Source organism: Rattus norvegicus, chromosome 20, assembly GCF_021556685.1.
Source record: "Rattus norvegicus strain SHRSP/BbbUtx chromosome 20, alternate assembly SHRSP_T2T, whole genome shotgun sequence".
NCBI lineage: Eukaryota > Metazoa > Chordata > Mammalia > Rodentia > Muridae > Rattus > Rattus norvegicus.
Window position 1 is genome coordinate 50,136,476 of NC_141553.1, and position 19,448 is coordinate 50,155,923.

At 46.2% G+C, this 19,448-nt stretch overlaps 1 protein-coding gene and 1 long non-coding RNA gene across 3 annotated transcripts in view; one reads left to right on the forward strand and one right to left on the reverse strand.

Moving 5' to 3' along the window:
• Positions 1 to 19,448, forward strand: part of Pdss2 (decaprenyl diphosphate synthase subunit 2) — a 225,613-nt gene that overhangs the window by 101,548 nt on the left and 104,617 nt on the right.
• LOC147998743 (uncharacterized) lies at positions 1,454 to 18,143 on the reverse strand. The gene is made up of 5 exons (XR_015645945.1): positions 18,086 to 18,143; positions 11,375 to 11,505; positions 4,622 to 4,700; positions 3,446 to 3,499; positions 1,454 to 2,766 (listed from the first exon to the last, which is right to left on the reverse strand). It is a non-coding gene; the product is annotated as an uncharacterized LOC147998743 (long non-coding RNA).

A 19,448-nucleotide genomic window follows, 5' to 3' on the forward strand; every position in this document is an offset into this window, starting at 1 on the left:
TACAGTGTCAGGGAACTCGTAGAGCAGTTGCAGAGATCACGGCTGGGTGGGTTGGCCTGTTGTCTTACATGATGTTGTATGTGTTTGCGTGACATCTGTTTTGAGTTCTCACTCTCTCGCTCAGGCTTAGCTACACACACAATACACACACAAACACATACACACACAAACACAATACCTCATTGGTTGACTAAGTAAAAACGTTCACGCAGTTCAATACATTGCGACCCCTGAATCAAAGAAATGGAGTATAATACATTCTCTCTCTTTGGAGGAGCTGTACTCCGCCTCCTCTGGGACCCGTTAGGTTCCTGATGTCCCCTCAAACTCCTCTGCTGTCTAGACGCTGTCTCTTGACCATCACATATGTCTTCCAGACCACAACTGTCTTTGACATGTTATGAACATGCAGCAAGAGCTCCGCCTTTCCCTGTGGAAGCCACTGTGTGCCAGCTGTGGTACTGCAGCCTCGCTCACGTACTTCCTCAGTAACCTGGTTCGGTTCCTGGTTCCCCACAGTCGTCCACTGACCCCACACATATGCCATGCCATATGTTTATATGCTGGTGTGTGTGTACGCACACAAGTTTTAATTAATGAACGAAGAGAACCTTTTTAGCATGAAATTGTGATTAAAACTCATATTTGCTGCTTAACCTCAACGTTGGATCCAAACAAAACTGCAGGCCTGGAGAGTTAGCTCTAGTGGGTTCCATCTCCAGACCTGAAAAATGAGCCAATCAGGCATCAATCAGTAGGTCAATCAATCAATCAGTCATCAATCAGTAGGTCAGCCAATCAATCGGGCATCAATAGTAGGTCAACCAATCAATTCATCAACCAATCAATTCATCAACCAATCAATTCATCAACCAACTGACCAGCCAGCCAGTCAGTCAGTCATCACAGTGCTTTGAGCGGTGTTTCCCACAGGCTCCGCACTTGCACGCTCGTTCTCAGGCGGAGTGAGACTTTGGGAGGATGAGGAGGCCCTCTGGAGGGAGTGTGTCACTAGAGGACAGGCTTCGGGTTTCATTGCTTCCTGTCATCCCTACGCCACCCTCTCTGCTTCCTGTCTGTGGTTCCCGATACAAGCCTTCAGCTCGGCACCGGCACCGTCACCATACCTGCTGCCCGCTGCCCCAGTCATTATGGAGCCCGCCCTCTGGAACTGCAGGCCCCAAACAAACCCTTCCGTCTGTCAGTCACCTCGTTGTGGTGTTTCGTCATAGCAATAGGAAGTGACTGATAGAAGCGCTGTGCAAAGAATGCAGTTAAGAAGAGCCCGCACGTAGGGATTGGCAGCGCATTGTGATTCCTGAGAAACAATGTTATTCTTGGCAAATAAGCAAACGGAATGTTTACTAAGTGATTCATTTGAAAGTTGGACACAGACACAGTACAGAAACACAATCCCTGCATCCAGTTTTAAAAATAACTTACACGTAGCTTTACATTTTTAAGTTTACGCTTAAGCACCAGATAGGTCTTTTATTTATGTTTGGCTTTGGGAGAAAGAGAGAAATGGGGGGCGGGGAGGGGTTTAATGTGTTTTCCTGTTTGCCATAATATTTTTCAGTAACAATTTTGACATTTCTATTTTACTTTATTGTTTTTATAATTCATTTCAGTAACAACTCCAAATACTTACAAACAAAATTACAGTCAAGTAGAACAGCCTAAACGAGGGTTGAGGTTCGAGGCGTGGAGACGCTCTGACCTTAGAGCGCAGCCGCATTTGCCCATGTGTGCAGATGCTTTTAACCACCGCCGCCTTTGCAGGGGCTGGGGATCAAATCCAGGGTTCATACGTGCTAAGCAAGTGCTCTCCACTGAGTTATAACCCAAACCGATTGCTTAAAACTCACTGAAGAATAAGCTTTAGATGTGAATTTTTTATAATATATGTTATACCTCATTAAAGCAATTATTTTTCATTTTTTAAGGAAAGCAGGTATCTCTGAATATAGTCACAGTTTTTCTGACCAGTTCCGTTGTCTGAAATTTCATATATGATAGATAGCAAGAATATTCTATAGGATCTGAATATTTTAGAAGGTATTCATAAATGCCGTTGTATTTTTATATTTACTATTCTGGTTATGTCCTTTCCTGGACTGATACTGTACTGGTAATAGTGCCTCTAAATATTCCCTGACATTTTTCTTCTTGGTGGGAAGTGGAATTAAAACTGTTGGAATACTGATGAGTAAATGACTTTCCAGTGACCAATCCATGTTGCTGCTCACAAGTGTTCTCGGTGTGTGTGCATGTCTGTGTCTGCGTTTAGTCTCTAAAATCAGGACATAAACTAGTTTTTGTTTGTTTGCCTTTTTCCTACTTTTTAGTGTTCTGAAAACCTGGCAGATAAAGAGAATGAGATGTCTGTCTGGGTGTTAGATGACAACTGTCCCCTGTGTCCTGGGTGTTGAACTACTGTCCTTCTTCACTTTGAATGTGATGGAGACTGTACCTCGGTGTCTGGCCTGGTGTTCTGTGTGGAGACTGTGCCTCGGTGTCTGGCCTGGTGTTCTGTGTGGAGACTGTGCCTGGGTGGCTGGCCTGGTGTTCTGTGTGGAGACTGTGCCTGGGTGTCTGGCCTGGTGTTCTGTGTGGAGACTGTGCCTGGGCGTCTGGCCTGGTGTTCTGTGTGGAGACTGTGCCTGGGCGGCTGGCCTGGTGTTCTGTTGGTCTCCTTCCCAGATCTCGGCACTACAGTTGTCCCTGGGCTCTCGGTGGTGCTTTGCGAACAGCAGCTGTCAAGCACTGTAAGGAGAAGAGTTTTTCTTGGAATGTCAGTTATTTTACAACTCCACTAAGGATCCTGTTTTTTCTAACTTATTTGATATGATCCATGCCTAAAAGCTACTGTGGTTATTTCCCACTTAGCTCTGCCATCCCCATGGACTGTGGTCAGCACTCACTCCAAACAATAGCACCTGTCAGGCTGTTTCCATGTGTTACATCAGGCCAAACTAGACTGTAGTGACAAGTGGTTGTAAAATGTCATGGTGACAAAATAGACATCTGCGTCATATTCCTGTGTTACGTCCACACCATCGTTCAGGTTCAAGGCTGGTTAAACAGCCTCCACTCAGAATAGATACACACAGCTGCCCTTGAGTGTACCAGCTCTATCCTGCCCCTTCCTGCCCCCTCCTCCTTCCCTCCCTCTCCCTTCTACTATCCCCTTCCCTCCTTCTCTCTCCTTCCCTCTCCTTCCCTCCTTCTCCCTGCTTCCCTCTCCCTCCTTACCTCCTTACCTCCCTCTCCCTCCTTCCCTTTCCCTCCTTCCCACCTTCTCTCTCCTTATCTCCCTCTCCCTCCGCTGTTGTTTCATTTTGTTTTTTGAGACACAGTTTTGCCGTGTTGCCCTGGATGGCCCCAAACTCATATCTAGAACAAGCTGACCTCAAGCTCCCGGTGCCCACTCTGCCTTAGTTACCTGAGAGGTGAGGCTGCGGCTGTGACACCACCAGGCGTTTGATTCTGCATTGGCCTGTAGTGGGAAAGACAGTGGTTCCAGATATCAGTCTACTGCGCAGAATCATAGACAGTCATTCCGTAGCTCTTGTCGGTTTTTATCTCTTAAAACTTTCACTGGCTTTCTCTTTCACACACACACACACACACACACACACACACACACACACACACACACACACAATCCTATCAACACTTAGCTACCAAGTTGGTAGAACATGGGTTCACACATCAGCTGTGTCTCCTGGTGGCTCTTGGGTAACAAGACAAATAGCTTGACTTCTGTATGTTTACATTAAATCTATGAAATCTTAATAATCCCCCTTTATTGGGTTTTGAAGATATGCATGCTGAATAAAGCACTTGTCTCTGTGGGAACGCTTATCCCAACACTCCCTCCTTTCCACGCAAGTTCCCAAACTAGCTTCCATCTCGTTCCCAGAGATTTCTGAGGATGTTTTTTAGTGTCATATCTATGTGTTTAAAACCATTATTTTGGGTAGTTCTTCCGGTTTCATTGACCTGCCAAAGAAGTCCACTGCGTGACCAGAACTACTAACAGCCCCTCTGCTAGGAAGGTAGAGCACTTGCTCAGCATCACGGAGGCCTGGGTTCAGTCTCGGCACCATAGACAGCAGGTGCAGTAGCACAGTTCTCCGTCCAGAGCTCTGGCAGTGGGGTCAGACGAGCAAGAGTGCACGGTGAGCCTCTCGTACACAGTGAGCTCTGCTGGAGTGATGGCTAAGCACTTACAGGCTGGCTGCTCCTGCCCAGGGCAAGAGTTTGGTTCATGCACACACGGAGTGGCCACAACTGTTTCCATGTGAACAGCATATGACTCTCCCTTCTGGTTTCTGCAGAACACACACACGTTGAGAGCCACTGGACTAGAGGCTCTCTGGGTTTTCCTGACTGCCATTCTAGCTCCGGGTTAAGTGAAAGACCCTGTCTCAGAGGAGTAGTGTAGACAATAATAGATCCAACTCGGGACAGCACGAAAACCTATTCACACACACACACACACACACACACACACTTACACCACACTCACAAACATACACACCAAAAATCCAGGCAAGTGCATCCTAAATGTCTGTGGCAGTGAGGGCTGTGGGCGTGTGTTCAGCTGAATACTGACCTCTTGCCTGTTGCGTCTACTGCGTGGCTGGTTTAGACACCCTGGGACACGTAGGATGTACTGCTGTGTTTCTGGATATCTAGACAGATTGGAAAACAGTAAATAACGTGACTTAAAGCACAGAACTGAACAGCCTGTGTCCTGACATTCTTCACAGGTCTTCAGCCCTTATCCCATTTTACCTTCACCTCTCCCGGCCAAGACAGAGTTTGTGCTCTAAAGGAACCTGCGAGGTTCTCTTCTCTCACAGAGGTCTCTGCACATCAGCTCCTCCCTGCTGTGTTGCTCACTGCAGACCATTTCACCTGCAGCCTTCCTAACCCCCGCTTGCCCTCATGAGGGAAAAACTAAACCCCCACCTCTCCTGAGGCCATTCAGAACTCACTGAGCCCTGGCGCTGGCCACTGGGCCCATTACCGTTCAAATCCCCCTTATTGTGGTCAGTCTCCATAGTCACAGGTAAAAGTCTGCCTGTCTTCCTTTGCTTTCGCAGATTCCCCATTAACCCTTTGAGACTAGCGTGTGTGAGACCAGCTCCGTCCGATTCATCCTGTGCTTGTGGCTTTCTCATATTCCGGTGTAACTTGGGTCCTTTCCTGGTGGGTTATGCCACTGAACTGTCATTCCTCCCGGTCTTGATTGTGCCTGAAGCAGATTCATGTCTAAATGATGAGCCCTGGACAAGGGGGATTTGTAGTGAAAATGGGGGTAGCAGCGAGCTCTTCGTAATCACTTCTTTAATCCTCTACCTGCCATGCCGGAAGAAAATCGTAATTATCAGAGCAGAGAACTCCAGGGCCTCAGCAGAAAGATCGAGCTCTACGGGAGGGGGAGTGACAGGCCGCGCACTCCTGTGGGGCCGGGGACAGTGACTGTGGGAAACTTTGACAGGAGATCTGATGTATTTGTATAACCTTTTCATGTAGAACTGCATTGCAGTGAGGGACGAGATTTTGGTTTTCTTCATTAAAAGCTTATTACATGAAGAAATAGGACAGTGGTTTTGCTTGGGTAGGTGAGGGTCAGAGAGGCGGGTGTGCTCTCCTCGGGATATTAATGTCTGCCTTCAGCCAGGGGAAATGAGCCGTCACTTGAGTTCGAGCGGCTTTATGTACTCCTCACTAGGGATTCCCATATGTCCAGGGAGCTGCAGCAGTGAAAAATGGCAGCGCTCAACGGCAGAGTGCAGAGGGCTCTCATTGGGATTCCTGTCAGGAAGCTCAGCGCAGCCTGCCCAGAGCAAGTCTGTTTCATGTTGATCAGCTGTCCATCTGATAACCTGAGTGGGGACCCGCATTCCCTCCGAGGGCTGCCCCTCCGGTGACAGCCGAAGCACCCAGATGTCCTGCTAATCTGTTTTGGTAGTCTCAAGGATTTTTAACCCTTTTTGTGGTCTCCAAACCCAAAAGGACTCCAACACAAGGGGAGGGAGGACTCTCCTAGCTAGGTTGGCTCTGTTTCTCTGGCAGAAGAGAGCCTGGCTTAACTATTTCCAGAACCCAGATGCTATGAGTTAGCTTCCTCTTCCCATAATGAGCATCTGGTTGGCCTGTCGGATAATTATGTGTTGATAGTGTCGTGTTTGTGTTTGACTTACCCAGATAATAGGTTTGAAGAATATGTTCTTGAGGATGGTGAATTGTCTGGCTTGTTGGTATTGTATGAAGGTAGGCTCGCAGGTGTGCCCAGGGACCACTAAGCAGGGCTCTGCTCTTTGTGCCTCAAAAATGCCATACACATTTCCTGGGGGAGGGCGACGATTGTGAATGATAAATATGTTGCCTCCTTGCTGAGCGCCATCATGGCTCCGTTCTTTCAAGCGTGGCCACCTAAGACAATTCACCTCTTTGTAGATGGGCTGGCGGCTGCAGCAGAAATTAATTACAGAGCACAGCCACACCGAGGTGTTTGCTTCTTGTTGTTTTGGGAAATAATCAACATGGGAAAAGAGAAAGCACTGGTTTTTGTGTTAGGTTGTGATTTTTAAAAAATTATCTTTGAAGCTGAGCAGGGGCGACACATGCCTTAATCCTGGCACGTGGGAGGCAGAGACAGGTGGAGCTCTGAGTTCCAGCCCAGCCAAGGCTACACAGAGAAACGCTGTCTTGAAAAACCAACAACTTATCTTTCAGCCAACTGTGAGTGATAGCATATAATGTCTTTAAATGGCTGGGCATAGTGGTGGGTGTCTTCAATCCCAGCACCCACCACTTCAAGTTCAAGGACAGCCATGGCTGTTACAGAGAAGCCCTGTCTCAAAAACAATAACAAAAAGAAACAGGCAAACAACCCCCGACGTAAATGGAAGAAAAGTGTGTTTGGAGGTCTCCACTGTCTGCTCCCTCACCGTAGACAATGTGTGTTCATGTCGTGCTGGGATTCTAGCATGGACCCAGGTGTCTCTCTGTCCACTTGATGGCTTGCATGTATGGGCACGTCTGGAAGAAACTCCGGGCATTCTCTGCCCTCAACCTGAGAGCTGATCACTACCTGGAGAGGCCACCTTACCACCGATGACAGCCTGGGACTTTCTTCTCCTCCTCTTCCTCTTCTTCCTCCTCTCCTTCTTTTAAATATTTTGATAAGTGTAATCCTCGTCCTCAACAAGGAAACGTCTCATTGCAGCAGCTGGAGACCATTACGGAAAAGCCACAGCCAATCAAATTGCACTTGTGGAGCTTGTTCCCAACCGATACCTTTTTTCTTTGTTGAAGACCGGCGTTCCCCAGGCTGACACTAAACTCACCGTGTAGCCTGCCCCAGCCTCCGGAGAGCTAGAATTACAAGCACGCACCACTACTCCTGGCTGACATTGTGCTTTAGATGGTTAGAGTTCGAGGTTTAGCACATTGATTTTAAAATCAATTCTTTTTAAATTTAGAAACAAGATATGGTTAGTTTTGAATGTTGTAGTCATGGCGAGCCTCAAATCACCATCTAAATTATGTCATCAACATGCATACATGACAAAATCCTGTGTATCTTCAACTATTACAGTTTAACGTAAAATAAACTCTTAAACTTTTGAGTCCAGTTTACTTACAAAACAGATATGTTTGACACCTGATTAAAAGTGTTCAGAGGCAAGCGGGGTCACGTGACACAGGTCTTTAATCCCAGCACTTGGGAGGCAGAGGCAGCCAGATGTCTTAAATTCAAGGGCAGCCTGATCTGTCTATATAATGATTTCCAGTACAGCCAAGGCTGTGTAGACAGACCCTACTTCAATAAATAAATATAAGAGACTAGGACAGAGGATTGAAAGACTAACCTGGGCTAGTCTGTGAGAACTCTTCTCTTCCAAATGAGATCACTTTTTACCTGGCATGCATTTAGGAAAGCCTGTGCATTCTCTTTTTAGCATAGCTGGCTTCTTGATTTTGGTAGGCTCCTGCTGTTGGTGGTGTTGGTGGTGGTGGTGCTGCTGCTGGTGCTGCTACTGCTGGTGGTGTTGGTGGTGCTGGTGCTGGTGGTGCTGGTGAATGTGTTGGTAATAATGGTGATGGTGGTGGTGGTGGTGGTGGTGGTGGTGGTGGTGATGGTGGTGGTAATGATGGTGGAGGTGGTGGTGGTGGTGGTGGCGGTGGTGATGGTGGTGGTAATGATGGTGGAGGTGGTGGAGGTGGTGGTGGTGGTGGTGGCGGTGGTAATGATGGTGGTGGTGGTGGTGGTGGTGGTGGTGGTGGTGTGTCCTGTGCCACAGCACTCATGCAGTGGTCAGAGGACAACTTTCAGGAGTCTGTTTTCTCCTTCCACCATATTGATCCTAGGAACTTGGGTTTTCAAACATGATGTCTTTACAGAAGTGCTGTCTCACCAACCCTCTTATGGATGCTTTTAACCCTTTCTTTTGGAGGGAATTGAGCCCAAATCCCCATGTATATGTAATGAGTACTCTAAGTATGATATTTTTAATATATCTTAGGAATCCTTTTCTTCTGTCTGCTTTCCTTTGTCCAGAGGTGATGGGGAAACAGAACATAAAAGAGCAAAGTATCCCATGTGCCAAACGGAAGTGCAAGATACTAGTGCTTAACATATAGGGTGAGGTGATAATGTGCGGACAGTGGGGTTGCCGTCATCCATGGAGTGGTTGTGAAGGCCTTGCAGAGAAGGCCACTTTGGCCTGGAGGGGGCAAACCACTAAGTCTCACAAAAACAGATAGAGCAGATAGAGCAAAAGGAAAAGGCCTCGAAGCAACCACAGCTTGGAGCATTTTAGAACCAATAGGAAGCTTGGCTTGCGGGGAAGAAAGCACACACGGCTGTGTCTGTGTGCACCTGCCTGTAGATGTGTGCGCATGCTCATGCCTACGTGAGTGGACGAAATGAACTAAGAAATAAAGGACAGAGAAGCTGTGGCAGATGGTACTTGGCCTCGGAGGCCACCGTAGGGAGTTTGGCCTTTTACCTTGAGTGCCAGATAGGCGTCTGTGGGAGGTCTGTAAGCTGAGGAGAATCTGATGATGCTGACGTCATTTTCATGCTTGTCTCCCTTGTCTTACCATTCAGTCACTTGAGTGTCACAGCTGACAAATACCTTTCATCATCATCTGTGTTCAGTCACACAGCAATTCAGCAGTCTCCTATATGGAGACTCCTAACCATAACCCTAACCCTAGACCTAACCCCCCTCTTCCTTGTCTCCTGAGTCTTGCAGGTGGGGGCAATATGACATATTTATTACTGATGCCAGCCATAGTCCAAAATATTAAATGAAATGTTCAGACATGAACACATGGCACATGGGATATTTTTGCTGGTTTATGCTCTATTTCTTTCCCCTCCACCTCTGGACAAGGGAAAGCAGACAGAAGAAGAGAATTCCTAAGACATACATTAAAAATATTATACTTAGAGTATTCATTACATATACATGGGGATTTGGGCTCAATTCCCTCAAAAAGAAAGGGTTAAAAAGCATCCACAATAGGGTTGGTGAGACAGCTGCATTCTGAGGGTAGCGGTGAAATACATTGTACTTCCTCCTGCCCCGGTTATCAGTCTTGCACGTCCAGTGTTTCACACTGAGGTGGTGTTGGTATCACAGTGTGTGTATTCAAGTATCCATTATGTAATTTAACAATCCCAACCATGAGAGTCGTGACCGCAGTCGTAACCCGCCATCTCGGGTTATAGAGATAACTGGGTGTTCGGCTCACACCTTGTCTCTCTCCTTTTAGTCCACCTCCTTCCTCCCACTGAAACCTGCTTCCAGACAAACTCTCTTTCTTCTTTTAGATCATCTTCTTGTTCTTGGTTTTTTATTTATTTGTTGAGCTCCACTGGGTTTCATGGAGGCCGCCTGCATGAGCGTGGGTAGGGAGTTATTACTTGGAGCAGGGATAAGTTATCTTCTCGATGACTACACCGCTAAAGAACATGACACTCTTCCCCAGCAGCCATTAGCTGCCGCGGGCCTCTCAGGAAGGGGTGGAGGAAGCCTCTCGGGCCCCGCCCCCGTCCGTGATGGAATATTGACGACCCAGCCTTTTATGGGTCTCCTGCAGGAAACCGCACCTGCAGTGAGTTCCTAGGTGTGGCGCTCCCATCCACTCGTCTTTTCCGCCCTCTTCCTTGTCTCCTGAGTCTTGCAGGTGGGGGCAGTATGACAGATGTCCCATTAGGACTGAGCATGCAACAGCCACTCACAGCACTTCCCTGGGTTAGGAGTCAGGATTAACTGCCACTCACTGCAGGCTTTTCCGAGGAAGGCTGAGAGCAGCACCGGTCCGTGGATATAAACATAAATAATTCTAACAGACTCCGATGTGTCCACTGACAGGCTTTACAGTAGCGAACATGAGTTCACTCCTTTGAGGAACAGGCCTCTACACCAGTCAGAGTGGCTGGTTACCCCATAATTCCATGCTGCATACATCTGATAAATTTATTATAAGACTGTTATAATTACCCTGTTCTAATATCTATTTTCGCCAATCTCTTATGGTGCCTGCCGAGTTCATGGGGTGGTATCTGTAGGGCTTGGTGCTTGTCACACATTCCGGATTCCACTGCAGTGTTGAATGTGTCCTTCCCCTTGGGGTGCCACTTACTGCATTTTCCCATCAGCTCACCTAACATTACCTGTTGTCTGTTTTTGTTACTTTAAGGCTACATTTCTATCATAGGTTTCATAAGTTACCAGAGAGGTGGAAACAACTTTTGAAAGTCAAAAATGAAGGGGTTGAGGATTTAGCTCAGTGGTAGAGTGCTTGCCTAGCAAGCGCAAGGCCCTGGCTTCAGTCCCCAGCTCCGGAAAAAAAGAACAAAAAAAAAAAAAAAAAAGTCAAGAATGCTGCCCCACCCACCCACTGCTCATGCCTACTTCGCTATTCTTCACACCAAACTGCATCTCTAGCCCTTGGTGTTTTCACTGCATAAGCCAAGCTAGCCTCAAACATGATCCTTCCCCCCAGTATAAAGAGTGCTGAAATTAGAGGTTTCCTGTTTGACACAGAGTAGCTCAGGCTGGCCTGGGACTCACTATGTAGCCCAGTAACTCAAATTCATAGCAATCCTTCTGCCTCAGCGTCCCCAAATGCTATGATTGGAGGTGTGAGCCACCACACCGCACCTGGCTTAAGACAATTTCAGAGAATACATTTTCTCTGAGTTCAAGGTCAGTCAGAGTGACATGGGACCATGTGGCCAGACAGACACACACAGATACACACATGCACAGAGAAGGAGAGGACACAGCAAACACGTGTGCACAGTGATCTGACAATACTTAGATAGAAGTGCACTCACCTTGTGAGTCTAAGCTCTTGTATCTGACCTCAGCTGCACGTGGCCCAGGCCTGTTGGTGCACACCTCACAACCTGATCCTAGTACTTGGAAGGTAAAGACTGAAGGGTGAGAAGTTCAAAGCCATCCTTAGCTACAAACCAAAAACAAACAAGAAAAAACAATTTATGTCATCATAATGTCACCAGTGCCACGTCACTGGAAATGTTCCAGCAGAGTTGAATGGCATCCTGAGTAGGAGCTTAGCTGGACCTCTCTGAAATCAGATGAAAGGGTGTTTAGCTGTGCCAGCAATGGGAAAGGGAGAACAGTAATGGCACGATGGCTTAGCTCACACGCTGTGAGGTAAATAGAGCACACAGTTTGAGTGAGTAGGGACAGGGCCCGTTATTACGCAGAGGGTATGATTGGATGATCTCACTCACCGGTGTCTCCCACTCCTTGTTATACACTTGGATGCTTGAAGGCAGTCACAAGTGTGGAAGAGTTTCCCTAGAAACATGGTGTCTGAGTTCCTGCTGAAGCACAGTCAAGACGACACACACACACACACACACACACACACACACACACGCACACACAGGCACACACATGCACACAGACACACACACACAAGAGCACACACACACATGCACACACACATTCGTAGTTTGGTCGTGGCCTAAGATTGAGATAATCTAAATGCTCATACATACAGTAGTAATTTGTGGTTTTGAAATTACTCATCATGGCCGTTCTCATTTTGTTATTACAGTGGCTATCTTTTCCTTATTAGTGTGTCCAGTTTGGACAAATTCTACAAATATTTAAAACATAAATATTTTTTGTTATATGGTTTTGAGATATTTTACCTCAAGTCTGTGTTTATTAGTCTCAGCATACATTTTGCTATTAATTTCTTGTATATTTTTAACTACCAACACTTATCTGCTGTCTTCTTTATGGCTTCCCAACATTCTGTCACAAGACTTTTTCCAAGAATGTTTTCCAAGTGCCTGTCATGTGGTTTGGAATTGTGTGCGTCCTTCATGACTGCACTGATTAGGGTTTGTTTGTTTGTTTGCTTCTGAGTCAGGGTCTTGGTGTGTATGCCGAGCTAGCTGGAATGCCTCTGCTTCTTGAGCACAGGGAGCAAAGGCATGTACACAAAAGGTGTACATGTGTGTTGATTCGTGCATTTGAGCACAAGTGTCTGTGGTCTAGGCCAGAGAGAGCGTCAGGTCCCTCAGAGCTGGAGTTGTGGGTCAATGGAACTGGGTTTTTGTGAGAGCAGTATGGCCGAGCCCTCTCTACAGCCTGCTGGTGTCTTTCACTATGTTCCTCTATTTTCCCCCTTTCCATCAGCAGGCGTGTGCTTCTCTCCCCAGGCAGACCTCATAAAGTTACTAAGACACTAGATGTGATCGATGAAAATGGAGGACACGGCTTTAGATGCCACTTAGGAGAAGGTCACTCACGGATATCTTCCAGTACATAGAAACTTCTTTCTAAAAACATTTGTCCTAAGTTAGTGTGTTATATTTCACATCTAGATGATGAATTTATCTTAATATGTATTTATTCAGGTTATGAAGTAGTTTATCCTTCAACTGGCGGCCAGTAGTCCCAACATCATTTGTTAAAAATGTAGGTAGGTAGGTAGATAGGTAGGTAGGTAGATAGATAGATAGATAGATAGATAGATAGATAGATAGATAGATAGATAGATAGATAGATAGATTAAAAAATCTATCTTTTCTGTAAGGATTTGAAATGTTATCTTGGTCAAGAACATTTTTTCAAATATATTTGGCTTTTTCTTCATTCCACCAAGTAGTGTACATTTGTCAGTTGTGCTATTATATTGTACATTTTAAAGTACAGCCCAGTGATTGCCTAGCACTACCAAGGTCCCAGGTTCAGGTCATTGAACTGGAGAACACACACACACACACACTCATATACACTCACACACACACACTCATATACACTCATACACACTAACATACACTCATACTCATACACACAGTCATATACACTCACACACACTCATACACACACTGAGACACACACACACACAGAGCTGCAGATGTAACTTCATAACAAGTTTTAAAATCTAAATCTAATTTTATTTTTTCTGAACTCTTCTTTTTAATTTTTAATTTATTCTTCCTAAGGGATTATAAAAAAAGTTTTCTTTTTTTTTAGTGGTATTTTTTAACTTTTTTCCTTTTTTGTATATTTTTTTATTTACATTTTAAATGTTATCCACTTTCCAGGTTTCCCCTCCAGAAACCCGCTATCCCATGGGGCTTCAAAGCTAAATCCAGGTCCTCTGTAAGAACAACAAACACTCTTAACCACTGAATCTCTTTAGTCCTAAACTTTTAGTTTTTGAATTGTATTATTATTTGAAAATTAATTTTTCTCCCTTTCTGATTCTTTTTGCTCAATATCACAGTACTTTTTATATTAATCTCTTTCTCTTACATGGAAACCCACAAATGGATACTACACACACACACACACACACACACACACACACACACACACACACACACAAATAAATAAATAAAAATGAAAGATTCCTTTCCGCACTCGTTCTGAGCATTTTTTCTTACTTCTGTTACATGTAGAATCCTTTTTGTTGGTTGGTTGGTTGGCTAGGTTTTTTTTTAATCGAGTATTTTAAATATTTACATTTTAAATGTTATCCCTTTTCCCAGTACCCCACTTCCATTTACCCCTCCTTGATTCTATGAGGGTGCTCCCTCACCCACCCACCCACTCCTTCCCACCTCCCTGCCCTGACCTTCTCCTACACTGGGGAATGAGCCTTGGCAAGACCAAGGGCTTCTCCTCCCATTGATGCCCAACAAGGCCATCCTCTGCTACACATGTGGCTGGAGCCATAGGTCCATCCCTGTGCACTCTTGGGAAGGTGGTTTAGTCCCTGGGAGCTCTGGGGAGTTTGGTTGGTTAATATTGTTGTTCTTCCTATGGGATTGCAAACCCCTTCAACTCCTTCAGTCCTTTTTCTAACTCCTCCAATGGGGACCCTGTTCTCAGTTTACTGGTTGGCTGCGAGCATTCGCCTCTGTATTTGTCATGCTCTGGCAGAGCCTCTCAGGAAACAGCTCTATCAGGCTCCTATAAGCATGCACTTCTTGACATCTGAAATTTTGTCTGGGTTTGGTGGCTGTACGTATATGAGCTGGAGCCCCAGGTGGGGCAGTCTCTGAATGCCCTTTCCTTCAGTCTCTGCTCCAAACTTTGTCTCCATGTTTCCTCCCATGAGTATTTTTGTTCCCCCTTCTAAGGAGTAAAGCATTTGCACTTTGGTTGTCCTTCTTCTTGAGCATCATGTGGTCTGTACATTGTATCTTGGGTATTCTGAGCTTTTGGGCTAATATCCACTTATCACTGAGTGCATACCATGTGTGTTCTTTAGTGACTGGGTTGCCTCACTCAGGATGATATTTTCTAGTTCCATCCATTTGCCCAAGAATTTCATGAAGTCATTATAAAAACCCTTTTCAAATTAAAACAAAAATGTTTTAGGTTTCAAGTAAAATGACTCTAAGTAAATGACTCTGGCCTGCCATTTTACTTTCAGAGAGACCCCAAATCTTGTACCCGTTGTGTTTTGGGTTTTGATGAGTTTGCTATTGATACGCAAAGAGCCCAGGCTTTGAACCCGGTGCCCTGGGCTCCAGTCCAGCTGCAGGCGAGCAGCAGCAACTCAGCCTGTCAGTCGAGCCCCCTTCTGGACTGGAGCTGCCGCTCACCTTGACGAGCTGTTGTTTGAAAGAACAGTTTATTTGCTAATCAGCCGAGCCACTCCTACAAAAAGTATTTTACACATGGTGCTCAGCATATAGTAATGACTGGCTGAAAGTAACTCATTGTATACGTGCACCCATAATCACCATGAGCCATTTTTTTTTTTTTGGTTCTTTTTTTTTCCGGAGCTGGGGACCGAACCCAGGGCCTTGCGCTTCCTAGGTAAGCGCTCTACCACTGAGCTAAATCCCCAGCCCCTACCACGAGCCATTTTTAAATAGGACTTTCGTGGTCTTTTCAGAGGAAATGACCTAGGGTGGCATTTACTTCAAAGTCCTGTGGAAGGAGAGCGAGCGTGTGCTGTGACTGAGGCTTGAGTGCGTGCGGCTAACCATTTTGAAAGCTGCTTAGGAGGCCCTGGTGCAGTGTTTTCCACTTGTGTGTCTGAAAGTTCCTCAAGTAAAAGTGTCTTATTTCTTAAATACTAAACACGAGAGCACGTAAGCATTTAGGTAGAGGACGACACAAATGCTGACTGTACCATTCCATATCTTTGAAGACTCTGGAAACAAAGGAATGGAAGAAGAGATAGGAGAATACAGAAGAAAACAGGGAATTACAAAAGAGAGCTTATTGTCTTCTAATCTCTCCATATGGTGAAGTACTGGCTGTCCTATTTTAATGCGGGCTTAAGTCTAAAGCATATAGAGACTTCGAGTTTCTGTAAAGAACAACCTTTAATTCAACTGTTCAGCGGCAGCTGTGTGCCTATGGTGGCGTCACCGTTGTACTTGGGAGGTGATAATTGGAGGTTAATTGACCCCTGAGGACTTACCACAGGGTCTCCATAAGCCTGACTTTAGTGTATATCCCCGCTTCCCCTTTGAAATCAATTGACAGCAGTCCTGCAGCCTTTCCAAAGCTGTTGCTAAGTAACAAGTTGGTCGTTTAACAAAAACTTCATAGGCTGTGTATGAAAGTCGATAGATAATTAAAATGTAGAAATGCAAGGGTATGGGGAGTGATTGCGATGTCTTCAAAGACCTTTACGTACAGAAGGAGTTAATTCTAGGAAAGTGGGAAAAACTTCACTTAAAACTGGCATAGAGCCCATTATTATCGTCACCATCATTGAGACAGAGTCTCCCTATGTAGCCGTGGCAGAGACCCTCCTGCTTCAGCTGGCTTCAGGGTGGCACCACCACACCTGGCTAACGCTGAGTTCTAAATATTCAGACGGTGCAAGCGCAGGGACTGAAGTTCAATCCCTGGAATCCAGGAAAAAAGCCATCGTGGTGGCATTCCTCTGCAATCCCAGTGAGATGGCAGGAGCACTGTCAGAAGTTCAAGGCCAGCCAGGGGGAGCAAGCAAAGACTCAGGAACTCCACAGGGGACCGTGCCTAAAGACAGGCAGACGGAGGAAGACAGAAGGGCAGAACCAACTCCCCAAACGTTGCACTTTGACATCCCATGGCCCGAGTGCACATGCGCACACACTAGATCAAAAGAGGTGCTTTAAACAAAAACGGACCAGTTCCTCGCCCTAAGGTGGCAGATGTGTTTGTCATGTCTCTGGCTATGTGAAATGAGCGAGGCGTTTCCCTGCCAACAATAACGCGGAGCCGTCTCCAAGAGGACAGTGTTAGTTGTAAGAAACAAGAGCGTAGGAAGACGAGCATAACTGTTGGCCATTTTTGGCACTTTTTTTTTTTTTTTGACCATGTCTCTTAGGAATGGGTTAGGCTAACTCTGACAGTGGCTTTAAGAGTGTGGTATTGTGGGGTTGGGGATTTAGCTCAGTGGCAGAGCGCTTGCCTAGCAAGTGGAAGGCCCTGGGTTCGGTCCCCAGCTCCGAAAAAAAGAAAAAAAAAAGTGTGGTATTGATTTATCTCACAGACAAGTCAGGTTGCTGAGAGTGGAGCTCATGGTGAAGCATTTGTCTGGGACCTGCAGGTCCTGGGCTCACCCAGCACAGGGCAGGGGTGGAGAGAGGGGCTACCTAGAAACAAAGAGGATAAAAACGAGGAATCTAGCGGTAACTCCGAGAGAGAGCCCAAGCTTTCCTTTCTTCTTCTTCTGCCTCCCTCAGATTGGGAGCTGCATTAGATCCCTATCTTAGTTACCGTTTTATGCTGTGAGCAGACACCATGACCAAGGACAACATTTCATTGGGCTGGCTTACAGTTCAGAGGTTCAGTCCATTATCATCACATGGGAAGCATGGCATGGTGCTGGATTGGCAGGGAGCAACACTGGGCCTGCCTTGAGCTTCTGAAACCTCAGAAGCGAGCCAGCGACATAGAGACCTTCTCTAGTAAGGCCACACCTATTCCAACAAGGCCACGCCTCCTAATAGTAACACTTTCTATGGGGCCCAAGTGGACCAATTACATTCAAAGTACCACAATCCCCAAGTCTCCACTGAGTCTCTAAGAACTTGGGTTATAGTCTAGATGGTTCAGCCCCACGTGTTAAAGGGACACAACATCTAGATCAATCTGTTTCCTCATTCTGAGAGTTAGTAGAGTTTTTCAGAAACCCCACTTGGACACCTGCACACATCTCTGCCTAGATTTGTGCTGTGATCACAGAGCTGCACCAGCTGCTGAAGGGATCTTTCGGGTTTTGTTGGTTTTGAGATGCCATCCATCCTAGATGGCCAAGGCTAAGGCGTTAGAGGATGAGAGGAGGAGGATCTTCCTGCCTTCACCTTCCAAGTGCTGTGATCAAAGGCCACCTTGCCAGCTGACGAGAGTCTTTTCAAAGGCGCACATGGCTATTTCAGACAAAGAAGCTTCGGTACAGTAAGGAGGTCAGGGAAGCAGATAACTAACAACGTCTGCTATTCGCACTTCTCAAATGGAGAGGTGCTGCACTGGTGTGGGAAAGCCGTGGTCGCAAGCTCTCTAGACCCAACACACTCTCACAGTTGTCCCCCAGATGTACTCACTGACTATTGAGCCTTGGAAGTATCTTGTATGCTGGTGCGCATGCACTTCCGTAAAGTCACTCACCAGTTCCCTTCAGTGTCAGAATCACTTCCTTGCTCTGATCACCTTCTGTAAGTGGATTGGTTTGGGTTTTGTTGTCATTGTTGTTTGGGGGTTGGGAGTCCTGGGAAGGGTTGAGTCTGCTCTCATATCATACCATTGGCTTGCTTGGATTTTACTCTGCACCCAGGCTGGTCTAGAGCTCATAATAGCCAGGACTGTCCTGCAAGTCAGAGTCACCGTGATCCTCATGACCACCACCATGCCCAGCTTATTTACTTATTACCCCTTTCTAGTCAAGGCTAAGCAGGAAGGAGGGGTAACTAAGAGGTGTGTGTGTGTGCGCGCGCGCGTGTGTGTTGTGTGTGTGTACATATAGAATGGCATGGTGACTTTTATTTAAGGTAAGTTTTACATCTAATATACTCAGAGCTTAGCTGAATTGCTTTGGGTACCTAAAAAGGAATATGATACTAAGAAGCAAATTCCCTTAGACTGCTTCACCCTGGTACTGCTTCCGGGTGGCCACTACATTGCGCATTTGCACAGTGTGATCCAGAGCTGCTCATCTGGTAAAATCTGAGAGGTCAAGAGCACAGCCCTAGATGGTAATTACAGAGCAGGTTCACAGATGACCGACGCTCCATTCCTAGTCCTACAGAAAGCAAGCGGGGACCAGTAAGAGCAGTAGCTTTCTCTTCAACAGTTGCCTGCTGGTCTAAGTACTGAGAAACAGCCACATAACCAGAACCTGACTCTGGGAAGCTGAGAACTGGAAGAAACCTGGTCTCTGGTCTCCTCACTTCCTGTCAGCGATGACTTACTTGGGCATGCAAAGAGCTCATCTCTGGGCTATCTTGTGAGGTCGGCTACAGGAAATTATTTTCAAGCTGTTGTTGATTAGGATAAATCTATTGATTTGGTTCTAACAAAAGGATTGGGGAAAACTTGATTAACTTTCCCACTTGCTTTGAACAAAAATAGGCAAGCTTGGGGCTGGAAAGACAGCTGAGCATGTCTCATCAAGAGCCTTTACTGCTCTTCCCAGGGACCCAGGGTTGGTTCCTAGCATTCATCCATGTGGGGATCTCACAAGCATCTCTAACTGCAGCTCCATGGGGTCTGAGGCTGTGTTCTGGACACCGCAGGTGTCTGCATTCACAAAACGGCTGCCTAGAGCCAGCACTCAGGAGGCAGAGAAGGGCTGATGTGTATATTTCCAGGACAGCCAAGGTTACATAGTGAAAACCTGTCCAGAGGGAGCAGGGGCGGGGGGGGGGCTCAATTTTTTGAGACAATCTTGCTCTTCTCCAATGCCTCTTA